The sequence below is a fragment of the Staurois parvus genome, unplaced genomic scaffold (genome assembly GCF_062004578.1).
Source record: "Staurois parvus isolate SC_StPar_1 unplaced genomic scaffold, SC_StPar_1.0 ptg000050l, whole genome shotgun sequence".
Lineage (NCBI taxonomy): Eukaryota > Metazoa > Chordata > Amphibia > Anura > Ranidae > Staurois > Staurois parvus.
In genome coordinates, this window is record NW_028317846.1 from 3,402,678 (window position 1) to 3,417,904 (window position 15,227).

The 15,227-nt window shown below is 42.3% G+C and overlaps 1 protein-coding gene across 1 annotated transcript in view; it reads left to right on the top strand.

Moving 5' to 3' along the window:
* The window catches only part of RNF17 (ring finger protein 17), a 458,697-nt gene extending 458,374 nt beyond the window's left edge, over positions 1-323 (top strand). The window contains exon 37 of the mRNA XM_089666019.1: positions 63-323. The gene's annotated coding sequence lies outside the window, so the exon portion shown is untranslated. The remainder of the gene's footprint in view (positions 1-62) is intronic.
* Positions 324-15,227: the final 14,904 nt, after the last annotated feature.

Genomic DNA, 15,227 nt, shown 5'->3' on the forward strand with positions numbered 1-15,227 from the left:
TTAATAGACATATGACATGTTTATTTGCTGTTGTGAATTAAAGGTGTGTTGTTCTTTTACAGATATATTTGAAGATTTACTACTTTGAAGATAAAAGTTCTTCTTTGTGTTAAATGCTATGCAACTTTATTTATCCAAATTTGGATCAGTTTGAACAGTTATACATTAGATATGTAGTCTGTTGTGTTACCTGCTAAACAACTTTTGTTTCTTTATCCACCTGCGGAAGATTTTGAACAATTATACATTGGATGTGTAGTCTGCTTCATATTTGTTAGTGTTTGTGTGCAAAACATTAAAAAATGCGTGCTGAAAATGTTACATAAAAAGCTGTGCATTACTTTGTAACTGACTTTGTTATTGGCAAATTAAGATTTCTAGAGTATATAATTCTATCATTTTTTTTATGATTTGGTGCCGTCAGCACAAAGAGGTTTTCACCACCCACGTCTGCCTCATGAACAGAAGTGCTTTCCTCATATATAGTGCACAACAAAACCTGTTGAGAAAGAAATACAGTCAGGTCCATAAATATTGGGACATTGACACAATTCTAACATTTTTGGCTCTATACACCACCACAATGGATTTGAAATGAAACTACCAAGATGTGCTTTAACTGCATTCTGTCAGCTTTAATTTGAGGGTATTTACATCCAAATCAGGAGAATGGTGTAGGAATTACAACAGTTTGCATATGTGCCTCCCACTTGTTAAGGGATCAAAAGTAATGGGACAATTGGCTTCTCAGGTGTGTGTTATTCCCTCATTATCCCAATTACATTGAGCAGATAAAAGGTCCAGAGTTCATTTCAAGTGTGCTATTTGCATTTGGAATCTGTTGCTGTCAACTCTCAAGATGAGATCCAAAGAGCTGTCACTATCAGTGAAGCAAACCATCATTAGGCTGAAAAAACAAAACAAACCCATCAGAGAGATAGCAAAAACATTAGGCATGGCCAAAACAACTGTTTGGAACATTCTTAAAAAGAAGGAATGCACCAGTGAGCTCAGCAACACCAAAAGACCCGGAAGACCACGGAAAACAACTGTGGTGAATGATTGAAGAATTCTTTCCCTGGTGAAGAAAACACCCTTCACAACAGTTGGCCAGATCAAGAACACTCTCCAGGAGGTAGGTGTATGTGTGTCAAAGTCAACAATCAAGAGAAGACTTCACCAGAGTGAATACAGAGGGTTCACCACAAGATGTAAACCATTGGTGAGCCTCAAAAACAGGAAGGCCAGATTAGAGTTTGCCAAACGACATCTAAAAAAGCCTTCATAGTTCTCATAGTTCTAGAACAACATCCTATGGACAGATGAGACCAAGATGAACTTGTACCCGAGTGATGGGAAGAGAAGAGTATGGAGAAGGAAAGGAACTGCTCATGATCCTAAGCATACCACCTCATCAGTGAAGCATGGTGGTGGTAGTGTCATGGCGTGGGCATGTATGGCTGCCAATGGAACTGGTTCTCTTGTATTTATTGATGATGTGACTGCAGACAAAAGCAGCAGGATGAATTCTGAAGTGTTTCGGGCAATATTATCTGCTCATATTCAGCCAAATGCTTCACAACTCATTGGACGCCGCTTCACAGTGCAGATGGACAATGCCCCAAAGCATACTGCAAAAGCAACCAAACAGTTTTTTAAGGGAAAGAAGTGGAATGTTAGGCAATGGCCAAGTCAATCACCTGACCTGAATCCGACTGAGCATGCATTTCACTTGCTGAAGACAAAACTGAAGAGAAAATGCCCCAAGAACAAGCAGGAACTGAAGACAGTTGCAGTAGAGGCCTGGCAGAGCATCACCAGGGATGAAACCTAGCGTCTGGTGATGTCTATGCGTTCCAGACTTCAGGCTGTAATTGACTGCAAAGGATTTACAACCAAGTATTAAAAAGTGAAAGTTTGATGTTTATTCTGTCCCATTACTTTTGGTCCCTTAAAAAGTGGGAGGCACATATGCAAACTGTTGTAATTCCTACACCGTTCACCTGATTTAGATGCACTAACCTCAAATTAAAGCTGACAGTCTGCAGTTAAAGCACATCTTGTTCGTTTCATTTCAAATCCATTGTGGTGTTGTATAGAGCCAAAAATGTTAGAATTGTGTCGATGTCCCAATATTTATGGACCTGACTGTATATTAGCTGCCATGTTGCCCTCTTAGAAATACAAGTTGTTTGGATGTCTTTTGGTTTCAGTCGCTTTTATATCTCTGACCCAGAACAAACATGCAGCCGGTGACTCAGGAGTTATTAGTTCTGCAATGGCAGCCCACATATGCTATTAAGGGCTTGTACACACCATGGTGCAGAGACGTCAGTTTTTCTGCATGCATTCTGCAAGGGCACAACAAAATCAATTGTGCCCTGTTCACAACACACGTGCAGATTTTTTCTGTGCCAGAATCTGCGATGTCTATAAAACCACATGAAAACTGATGTCACGCACCTCAGTTTCCATCAGTTTTACTTCACGTATGGTGTGAACGAGGCCTAAATGTCTCCTTTGACAGTTTTTTTTCAGAACAAACATTAAAGTAGTTGTAAAGGCAGAAGGGTTTTTTTTTTTTTTTTTCTCATTTCAGTTTCCTAATTCATTCTCTGCATTAAGGTAAAAAACCTTCTGTGTTTAGGTTCAAACCAAAAAATATGCATGAAAATAATAGTTGGAGAGAAGGTAACTAAGGAATTAATTATGGTTGATTAAACTAAGGGTTAATAAGAGGTTAAACAGAGGAAAAATGTTTTGACTAATTTTTTTATTTTTTTTATTGAGAAATCTAAATTATCATTACAAATGCCAAACGATTTGATGACATAAGCAATGATACAGAATGATATAGCCAACCAACTGTGCAAATCTACAGTTCAATGACCAAAGCACATTAGGCAGTAACCGTAAACATACAAAACCTACAGCAGTACTTGGGGAATCCATGTAAAGGCAGATACAGGAGATAGTGACTTTGTGTATCATAGCAATAGCCTATCCATAATTAAATGTTGGTGACAACACCTGGGTGTCATGCTACGGGCCCTTAGTTCTTCAAAATTGTCTGAACAACTCCTTGTGTTGTTAGATCTAGAGGAACATTTTATTTATTTGTTTTGCTTGTCAGGTTGCTTTAACTGACATTGTCTGCAAATCTATGTTCATCCCTTTGATCTGAAAATGAATGAACAGAAATATATAAATGTAAAATGATGTTACTTTTTATTTTTGTATAATTGCGGTCTGGAGCAGTGTTGTTTATAAACGCTGATTCAGACTGCTTTTTAGACAGCTAAAGCTGCTTACTTCTCTCATTGTACTGTAATTCCGGCTTTGATTAATCACAGCCAACAATTACAGTGTACTGGGAAGGGGGATCCCCGAAGCAGGGCAGTGAGATTAAACTTGCTACATGCCCTTGTCTTATGTTACAGCAGTACCCATCAATCTGTTGTCTTATATTACAAGGATGACTAGTGTATTTACAAATGTATTTTCTCGCAGCAACAAGTCCAACAGTGTTTTTCCAGAGAGAGACTTAATAGGCTTAGAAACAATCTATAGATGGATGACAGGGTACTTTGAAGGTATCTGATAATTACATGAATATTCTGAGGACCCAGTTTCTCCTTTCATAACTCAACCAAAAAACTTTTCCTAATATACACCTTTTCCCCATTAACCTAAATGTTGAGCAATCTGGTTGGTTTTATGAGCATGTTTGATCTTGTGTGTTACAAACAATATTTCTAGGCCTAGAACAGCTTCATGCATAGATTTTATTTAAAAAGGTAAATATATCCTCCTCGTCTTGTTTATGGCAAAACTGCAATCTTTAACATCCTTGTACAAAGGTGCACACGAAACCCACATTGAAATTTTGTTCACCATAAGCAAGTACACTATGAATATTTAAGACGCCCATTTAAACCCATTTACCATATACTTCTCATACTGTTTAAGAGAAAATTGCAATTTTTTTTACCCTTCTTGTATAGGTAAAGACTCCACCTTTTTAAAAATGCTATTTCTCATAAATAAGAATATTTAAGACCTTTCCAAATCTAATCAGACACTTGCATTTTACATTGCTGGTAGATTTGCAAATAACCAGCTCTGAAGCTCCCCCTGACTTTCCACATATTTATCCAAAAACAGGTTAGTCCAACATAAAGGAAAGGTAATTGCCTCCTGCATAAATTAGCATAGTAAGGAGTCCTTATTCTCTCCTTTTGATATGAAAAAAATGCAGTTTGTCTGATCCACTATGAGTGCCAACTTCACATACTTGTATATACAGTGAAAATATATACAGTTGTGTTCAAAATAATAGCAGTCAGACATCACTAACCTGATCAATCACTCTTTTTGGTAGAAATTATATTTCTACATGGCAAATAATTTACTAGCAGGTGTAGTAGGGTAATAGAAATCCAACAGACCCAACAGTGTAATGGAATCACTACTTGAAAGGGGCATGTTCAAAATAATAGCAGTGTGGAGTTCTATTAGTGAGGTCATTCATTCTTTGAAAAACAGGTGGCAATTATTGTCCTTATTTAAGGAAGGAAGGCAGCAAATGTTGTACATGCTGGTTACAGTGCATTTCTCTCTGAAATTCTGAGGAAAATGGGTCGTTCCAGACATTGTGCAGAAGAACAGCGTACCTTGATTAAAAAGTTGATTGGAGAGGGGAAAACATAGGGAGAAGTGCAGAAAATGATAGGCTGCTCAGCTAAAATGATCGCAAATGCTTTAAAATGGCAACCAAAACCTGAAAGATGTGGAAGAAAGCGAAAAACTACCATTTGAATGGATAGAAGAATTGCCAAAATGGCAAGGACTCAGTCAATAATCCACTCCAGGAAGATCAAAGAAAGTCTAAAGTTACCTGTGAGTACTGTTACAATTAGAAGACGCCTATGTGAAGCCAAGCTATCTGCAAGAAGTCCCCGCAAAGTCCCACTGTTGAAAAAAAGACATGTGCTGAAGAGGTTACAATTTGCCAAAGAGCACATTGACTGGCCTAAAGAGAAATGGCGCAACGTTTTGTGGACTGATGAAAGTAAGATTGTTCTTTTTGGGTCTAGTGGCCGGAGACAGTTTGTCAGACGACCCCCAAACACTGAATTCAAGCCACAGTACACTGTGAAAACAGTGAAGGATGGTTGCACAAGCATCATGATATGGGGATGTTTGTCATACTACGGCGTTGGGCCTATTTATCGCATACCAGGGATTATGGATCAGTTTGAATACATCAGAATACTTGAAGAGGTCATACTGCCTTATGCTGAAGAGGAAATGCCCTTGAAATGGGTGTTCCAACAAGACAACGACCCCAAACACATCAGTAAACGTGCAACATCTTGGTTCCAGACCAACAAGATTGACATTATGGAGTGGCCAGCCCAATCCTTGGATCTTAATCCAATAGAAAACTTGTGGGATGACATCAAAAATGCAGAAATGCAACCAAGAAATAGAGAAGAACTGTGGAATGTAGTCCAATCATCCTGGGCTGGAATACCTGTTCACAGGTGCCAGAAGTTGGTTGACTCCATGCAGCACAGATGTACAGCAGTTCTCAGAAACAGTGCTTATACAACTAAATATTAAGTGATTCAAAGGAAAGCAAAATCTTCAAACATTTTTTAGTTTATATACTGAATGTTTGAGTTTGTAAAGATGAAGAAAAGTGATTCGACTGTTCAAAAAAAATAGTGTTTTTATTCTATTTTTTTTAGAGGAACAACACAAATTTGATATTTTTCTTCATGTTTTGATTTGGAATAGAATGTGTAGTGTTCCTAACGCATTTGTGTGTATGGAAATAAAAGCTATTCGAAGGATTTTGAGCTTTATTCACTTTTTTTCAACACACTGCTATTATTTTGAACACAACTGTATGTATGTAGATAAATTTTCTGTTGATCATGCCATAAATTTGATCTTGAAAAATTGTAATAACTGTTCAGATTGATGGTTCCTTCAGCTTACCTATTCTATATATAAATAGTCGCCAGATTTGAAATAATTTATTGGGCCCCATATAGACATCCCTAGGTTGACATGATTGGCCATGTCTCTACCATGCAAACACTGTGACCAATCACAGCCCATTTGTACCATGTGATTAGCTGTAGCCAATCACAACTAATCACAATTGTACAGACTGAATGATAGATTTCATTCAAGAAAAAAAGGGGGAGGTGTATATACACTGCTCAAAAAAAATGAAAGGAACACTTTGAAAACACATCAGATCTCAATGGGGAAAAAAATATCATGCTGGATATCTATACTGATATGGACTGGGTAATTTGTTAGGAATGGAAGGATGCCCCCATCGTTTGATGGAAGTAAAAATTATGAACCTACAGAGGACTGAATTCAATGACACCCCGAAAATCAAAGTGAAAAAATTATGCAGCAAGCTTGTCCATTTTGCTGAAATTTCATTGCAGCAACTTAAAATGGTACTCAGTAGTTTGTATGACCTCCATGTGCTTGTATGCATGCCTGACAACGTCAGGGCATGTTCCTAATGAGACGATGGATAGTGTCCTGGGGTATTTCCTCCCAAAACTGGACCAGGGCATCACTGAGCTCCTGAACAGTCTGAGCTGCAACCTGTTGGCGTGGAATGGACCGAAACATGATATCTTAGAGGTGTGCTATTGGATTTAGGTCATGGTGGCCATTCAGTGGTATCAATTCCTTCATCCTCCAGGAATTGCCTGCATACTCTCGCCACAGGAGGTTGGGCATTGTCGTGCACGAGGAGGAACCCAGGACCCACTGCACCAGCGTAGGGTCTGACAATTGGTCCATGGATTTCATCCTGATACCTAATGGCAGTCAGGATGCTATTTTCTAGACTGTAGAGGTCTGTGCATCCCTTCATGGATATGCTTCCCTAGACCATCACTGACCCACCACTAAAACAGTCAAGCTAAACAATGTTACAGGCAGCATAACGTTCTCCATGGCTCTAGACCCTTTCACATCTGTCTGCTCTCATCTGTGAAACGCACAGGGCACCAGTGACGGACCTGCCAATTCTAGTGTTCAATGGCAAATGCCAATTGAGCTCTTTCGTGCCGGGCAGTGAGCACAGGGCCCACTAGAGGAATTGGGCCCTCAGGCCACCCTCATGAAGTCTGTTTCTTATTGTTTGGTCAGAGACATTCACACAAGTGGCCTTCTGGAGGTTATTTTGTGGGGCTCTGGCAGTGCTCAACTTTTCCCTCCTTGGAAAGGAGCAGATACTGGTCCTGCTGATGGGTTAAAGACCTGCTATGGCCCTGTCCAGCTCTCCTAGATTAACTGCTTGTCCCCCGGATCTCCTCCATGCTCTTGAGACCGTGCTGGGAGACACAGGAAACCTTCTGGCTATGGCATGTATTGATGTGCCATCCTGGAGAAGTTAGACTGCCTGTGCAACCTCTGTAGGTATCGCCTCATGCTACCAGTAGTGACACTGACCCTAGTCAAATGCAAAACTAGTGGAAAAAAAAGTCAGGAATGGTTTTACAGGTGGAGGCTGCTGACATTTTTTTTCCCCTACTCTTTTCTGTTTTGGGGCTCTTATCATTGTTGCCCATCTAGTGCACCTGTTGGTAATTTCATTATCACCAAAACAGCTGAAACTGATTAACAACCCCCTCTGCTACTTAACTGACCAGATCAATATCCCAGGAGTTTAATTGACTTGATGCTAAACTGATTAAAAAGTGTTGGTGTGGGGTGCATGCGCGACCAGGACAGGTGATGGCCGCGTTTCTGTGAGGCTTCCTGCTTCTCTGGCCTTAGCGACTCACCCACGGCGCAGCGTCGGCCGCCGGGCGTCCCTGGGTGAGTCAGCTCTACACCCAGCCCCCATGATAAGGGGAGAGACAATGGGGAAGATCGGGAGCTGGAAGCTCCCCTCCCCACCGCCGAGGGACCCGCGGCCATCCCCGCTGCAGCGGTTCCTCACCAGGCCGTAATCCCCGGCCTCAATTACAGCCGAGACCTGGAGAACGAGCTCCGGGCCCCCAGTGGCGGCCGGAGGTACTGCAGCCACCAGCTCTGCAGTGCAGCCAGCATCCCCTGCATCCCCACAGTCTCCTAATCCCCAGATGAAGGATCCTGAGCCCCTGACACTGGTAGGGAGGGCAATAGAATACCCTTCGCTGAGCCATCCTCCCTCTGTTCCTTCCGCTCCTCACTCCTCATCTTCTCTTACGGTGTCTGCGTTGGAGGAAAAACTTCAAGTTTTTTTACGCAACATTACCGCCTCTATATCTGCCGAAGTGGGCAAATTGGCTTTAGATCTTAGAGGAGAAATAGCGCCGATTGGTGAGCGTGCGGATCAATTGGAGAACAAATTTGACGAATTGGTGCAATACGTCCATGTCTTAGAAGAAGATAACGCGTATCTGAAACACACCATGTCACAAATCCAGCTCCAACAAGATGATTTGGAAAACCGGGAACGTCGGCAGAACATCCGTATTCGTGGTATGTCTGAATCTATTGCCGATTCCCAACTCCGCCGACATCTCTTATCCTTTTTCATTGCAACCACCCCCATGGTCTCAGAAGCAGATTGGCGCATGGACAGGGCCCACCGATCACTAGGCCCTAGACCTGCTTATGGTACCAGACCTCGTGATGTCATTGTCCACTTTCATTTTTTTGAAAGCAAAGAAGCCTTGCTAGCTTCCGTACGCAACAAGCCTTCCTTGGAATTTAAAGGGGACAGGCTCCAGCTCTTTTGTGATCTTTCTCCGATTACACTGGCCAAACGGCAGGCACTGAAACCAATCACCACGCACCTTCAACACCACTGTGTCCCTTATCGCTGAGGATTTCCCTTCAAGCTGGTTGTCTCCAAAGACAATTCCCAAGTTTTTCTACGTGATCTCTTAGAGGCGGACTCCTTTCTGAAGCAATTGGGACTAGCTCCTCTACCAGAAGATGCCTCCTCATCACCGCCTACTCCATCTCGCCCTACTGTTACTCCCAATAAGATTTGGACACCAGTTCGTGGGGGCCGGAAGCGTTCTTCACGTACTCCACAATGCCCTCATTCCAGAGATGAGCCTACCTGATGCTCTTCTAGAGTGTTCTCCTGCGGATACTTTGGGGTTGTCCTTCTTCGCTTCCCTTCTCCCTCCTCTCACCCCCCCCCCTTTTTTTTTTTTTTTTCTTTTTTTTCTTTTTTTTCTTTTTCCTGGCTGAGCCCTTGCTGGGTGCTTTCATTTGTTCTGATTTTCTGGCGACGACTGTTATGTTTCAGTTGTCGTGTTGCCCCCGATCCCGTCCAGCCGTTGGCCTGGACGACTTGGGTATAGTTGTTTTTCCCAAGTGTATATCCTCACGGATATCTGTGTCTTTTACTGTTATGTTTCCGGTTTATCTATAAATGTCATTTATTTTTTGTTTAGTTTCATCGATGGTTTTCCATTTACCTTTCCTGCTGGTACACATGCTATATCTATTGTTATTTTGTGATGGCTTTGCGACTTATGTCATATAATGTCAAAAGCCTTAATTCGGTTCAGAAGCAGTAGATGGCTTTGAAGGAATTCCGATCTTCAGAAGCAGACATTATTTTTGTCCAGGAGACCCATTTTAAATCAACAGGCTCCTTTCGTTTTTTTCCCAATCCTACTCGGCCTTTGACCCATCTGGGAAGGCTGGAGTGGCAATTTTGATTCGGACACATTGCTCCCTTCGGGTCGTTTCCTCCAAGGTCGACCACCATGGTCGCTTCATTATTTTAGAATGTACACTTGGTGACACTCCTCTTAGCTTGATGAATTTATATGCCCCGAACTCAGGTCAGTTACAGTTTCTTACACAAACACTCGCCAAATTAGGTTCCTTCCCTACTCCACCCATGATTATAGGGGGTGATTTGAACTTAATCCTCTCACCACATAAAGATAGGAAGGCTCTTTTTGAGTCTACTCCCTCGAAGCGGCAATGTTCCTCCTCGAAATCCTTTCGTAATTGATCAGGGAACATCTTCTCTTTGATGCATGGCGGATTCGGCACCCCCTCCACAAACCACCTTTTACTCCACTCCTCATCGTAGTTATTCACGCCTAGATCACTTTTTTATTTCAGCTCCTCTGCTCCCCCTTCTGGTTTCTTCTGATATCAACCCTATCACATGGTCTGATCATGCCTCCTTGACCTTAAACCTTTTTTTCCCTACTGTTATGCCTAAGGTAGGTTATTGACGCCTTAATGAAATCTTTTTAACCACGGAACTTCTCCGTGCTGAGCTTTCACAGGGACTTGACATGTATTTCCGCCACAATGAAGGCTCTGTACCATCCAACTCAACCGTATGGGAAGCCCACAAGGCGGTATTTCGAGGTCTGTGTATCTCCATGGGCTCTCGCCTGAAGAAATCCTCAGAGTGCCAGGACTACCCTAGTCCGCCAGTTAATTTTGGCTGAACGTAGACTTCTCGCAAAAACCGTCTATTTCTGGGCTGCGTAAAGTGACCTCTCTCCGTGACCGAATCAAGGCTCTTGATGCCTGTAAGTCTATTAAATCTCTTCTCTGGGTCAAGCAGAAATTCTATGAATTTTCCAATAAACCTCACCGTCTGCTCGTTAATAGACTCAAAGCCCAAACTCCCTCTACATTGCCAGACCATCTCATCCAACTGAATGGGGACCCTACTTATGACCCCCATGTAATGGTCTCCCTTTTTGGCTCCTATTACGAGTCCCTTTTACACCTGTTTGACCCCAGATCTCCATCCTCCCCTCACAGAGACTTCTTTCGATAGGTTTTTTAATCCTCTTCTATTGCCGAAACTATCGCCCTCTGACATCTCGGCCCTTAATGCTGACATTTCCTTTGAGGAACTATTTGATACAGTCAAACATCTCCCCTCACGCAAATCGCCGGGACCTGATGGACTTCCCTACTCTTACTTCAAGACTTTCATTGGTATCTTGGCTTTACATCTTCTCTCTCTCTATCAGGATTTTTTTCAAGGGTATTACTCCCCAGGCTGACTTTTCCCGTGCATACATTTCTGTAATTCCCAAACCAGACAAAGATCACTCTATTTTAGATAATTACCGTCCTATTGCCCTACTTAACTCCCGACTACAAGATTTTTACTAAAATCCTAGCCAATAGGCTGTCCAGGCTCATCTCCAAGCTCATACACAGAGACCAAGTCGGCTTTTTTCCTGCCAGACATGCAGCGGACAATACTAGGAGATCCATCGATCTGGTTGACTTGGTTAACCGGTCTGCTACGGCCACCATTTTATTGAGCTTAGATGCCCAAAAAGCTTTCGACCGCCTCAGCTGGCCTTATATGTTTATGGTCTTGGAGAAGTTTGGCTTCCGCGGCCCCTTTAAAGGCTCTCTATTCTTATCCTTCCTCACAGGTCAGATTGGCTTCCTTTCTCTCCCCTCCTTTCCAGATGTCGAATGGTACGCGACAGGGATGCCCACTTCCCCTCTATTGTTTATCCTCTGCTTGGAACCTTTGGCTATTGCAATTCGGTCTCACCCCGATATACAAGGGATAATATCCCATGGCCATGAATACAAACTATCTCTATTTGCAGATGATATCCTCCTTACACTCTCGAATCCCCAAATCTCTCTTCCAGTACTGCAAAAAATTTTATGTCAGTTTGGGACTCTCTCGGGTTACAAGGTTAATACTTCCAAAACTGAAGCACTTCCACTCCACATCCCACCAGCTGTTCTCACGTCTCTCCAGGAATCCTTTCCTTATCGATGGTGCACTCATTCTCTAAAATACTTGGGTACTAGTCTCACTTCCTCCCATGATTCTATATATGACGCCAATTTCCCCCCCTTATTTACAGCTATTTCTCACTCCTTGAAATTTTGGGATACCCTTCCCATATCCTTCCTGGGACGCATCAGTGTCATAAAAATGACTGTACTGCCCAAACTTCTGTACTTATTTGCGACCCTCCCCATTCCTGTTCCTATGTCCAGACTACACTCCCTCCAGAAATCCCTTCTACATTTCATCTGGCATAATAAGCGACATAGAATTGCACGTAGTGTACTACTCTCTCTGCGTTCTAGGGGAGGCCTAGGGGCACCGGATATCGTGACCTATTACTATGCTACTCATCTCCGCTTCCTCGCATCATGATCTTCTTATAACCCTCCCAACCTGTGGACTGAGATCGAGTCCTTACAATTGACCCCGACTCATCCTTGCTCTCTCCTCTGGTCGACCTCAGCGGTGGACCTTGTCCCTATCCGTCATTTTTTCCTTGGCCCCATGCAATTCTCCATTAGTATCTGGCAGAAATGTAAGACTAGGTTTGCATTGACATCAGATTGCTCCCCACTGACTAATATCCTCTTCAACCCCAACCTTCCAGACAGTTTGGCCGTGTCACGGGTGCTCCCTTGGGTCACAGCTAACCTCTTCCAACTACGTCATTTAGTACACCCCGTGACTCGCAGGCTGCAACCATTCGCTTACCTCCAGAAAAAGGATCTACCGTCCCAACACTTATATATTTACCTCCAGATACGCCACTTTCTCTACTATGTCCCCCACATTGACTCTTGGGAAACCCACTCCCTTTGAGCATCTGTGCATACAGGGTCCACATCAAAGCGGCTTAATTTCTAATACATATAAAATTCTTATGGATGCCTCCCCCCTCTAATGACACTCACCACTACATGCGCAAGTGGTCCCAGTTTTTACAATGTTACATCGATCTGATGCCGTGGAGGAAAATTTGGGAAAACACATCTAAATCTTCTGTCTGTGTGGTTTATAAGGAAAATACATACAAAATTATGATGCTGTGGTACAAAACTCCCGATGTAATCCATGCCTTTAATCCAAATGCTTCTTCCACTTGCTGGCAAGACCTTGGCTCTCTCTTCCACATTTTTTGGACGTGTGGATCCATCGTTCCCTTTTGGGAAGAGATTTTGTCCTTTTTACAATTGCTATTGCATACCTCCCTTCCCTTTGAACCTCTGTACTTTTTATTGAGTCTGCCATTCCCAGGTCTTCCCAAAATGGCCAGGAAATTTGCCACACATATCCTGACACCGGCTAGAAGAAGCATTCCTATGTGTTGGCTATCTTCTATACCTCCTTCGATGCCAACTCTGTTTAAAATTATTGCTGATGTGAGACAGATGGAGTACCTGACTGCCCTACACGACTGTTCGATTGCTGTGTTCGAGGCAGTGTGGCACCCATGGGATAATTTCACTTCCTCTCACCTTTCTCCAAATGTACAGTTTTGATGGCCTCCTCACTGTTGCTATGTGACACTATGTAACCATGCAGATTTCACCATCGATGTGCTACCTTTTTTTTTTTCTCTCCTGTGTTCCTTTTTTTTTGTCTTTAATTTACTGCCTGTGTATGTATATATATATATATATAGTTTGTGAAAACTAATAAAAATTGTTAATACAAAAAAAAGTGTTGGTGTGGTGTGTGTATATATGTGTGTGTGTGTGTGTATATATATATATATATATATATATATATATATACAGTGCTCAAAAAAATTAAAGGAATAGACTAATTTTTTTACACTGATTTGGATGATGTTTAAGGGTTTCTTAGATGTCACTTCTGGTGCACCGGTGATTTCTTTGTCCAGCAACAGAAGAATTAACAACACCAGAATTACATCTCTGAGAACCCTGCAGTTGACTTGCTCCCTGGTTGGTATGACGATCTTTACCATCTCTGCCACTGCTACTCATGACCACGTGTGCTTGCTGACTTGTAGATATTCTATGGTGATTTTAATGACCAAATCTTTTTTTTTTTTTAATAATCAAATGGATATATGCCTTTCTATTTCATACAAACTTTGTGCATTAGGACATTAACTATACTTTTAGCACCAGCTTGTGGGCAATTATCCCAAGCACTCTTTGTGAACATACAGGTGAAACTTGAAAAATTAAAATATCATGCAAAAGTTCATTTATTTCAGTAATGCAACTTAAATGGTGAAACTAATATATGAGATAGACTCATTACATGCAAAGCAAGATAGTTCAAGCCGTGATTTGTCATAACTGTGATGATTATGGCTTACAGCTCATGAAAACCCCAAATCCACAATCTCAGAAAATTAGAATATTACATGCAATCAATAAAACAAGGATTTAACATAGAACAATATTGGACCTTTGAAAAGTATAAGCATGCATATGTACTCAGTACTTGGTTTGGGCCCCTTTTGCAGCAATTACTGACGCAATGCGGCGTGGCATGGAAGCTTTCAGCCTGTGGCACTGCTGAGGTGTTATGGAAGACCAGGATGCTTCAATAGCGGCCTTCAGCTCTTCTGCATTGTTCGGTCTCATGTCTCTCATCTTTCTCTTGGCAATGCTCCATAGATTCTCTATGGGGTTCAGGTCAGGCGAGTTTGCTGGCCAATCTAGCACAATAATCCCACGGTCATTGAACCAGGTTTTGGTGCTTTTGGCAGTGTGGGCAGGTGCCAAGTCCTGCTGGAAACGGAAGTCAGCATCCCCATAAAGCTCGTCTGTGGAAGGAAGCATGAAGTGCTCCAAAATCTCCTGGTAGACTGCTGCGTTGACCCTGGACTTAATGAAGCACAGTGGACCAACAGATGACATGGCTCCCCAAATCAACACAGGCTCTGGAAACTTCACATTGGACTTCAAGCATCTTGCAGTGTGTGCCTCTCCAGTCTTCCTCCATACTCTGGGTCCTTGGTTTCCAAATGAGATGCAAAAGTTGCTTTCATCAGCAAAGAGGACTTTTACCTGGGCTAAAGAAAAACAGAACTGGTCTTTTGCTCAGTGGTCCAGACGCTTCTGATGTTGTTTGTTGTTCAGGAGCAGCTTGATAAGAGTGGTGGCTCTTGATGCGCTGAATCCAGCCTCAGACCACTCCTTGTGAAAGTCCCCAACACTTTTGAATGGCCTTTTTCCTGCCAATCCTCCAGGCTGCGGTCATCCCTTTTGCTTTTGCACCTTTTTTCTTCCACACTTTTCCCTTCCACTTAACTTTTTATTAATTTGCTTTAATACAGCACTTTGGGAACATCCAACTTCTTTTTCAATTACCTTTTGAGGCTTTCCCTCCTTATGGAGGATGTCAATGATGGTTTTCTACACAACTGTCAGGTCAGCAGTCTTTCCCATGATTGTGATTCCTACCGAACCAGACTGAGAGATCATTTAAAGGC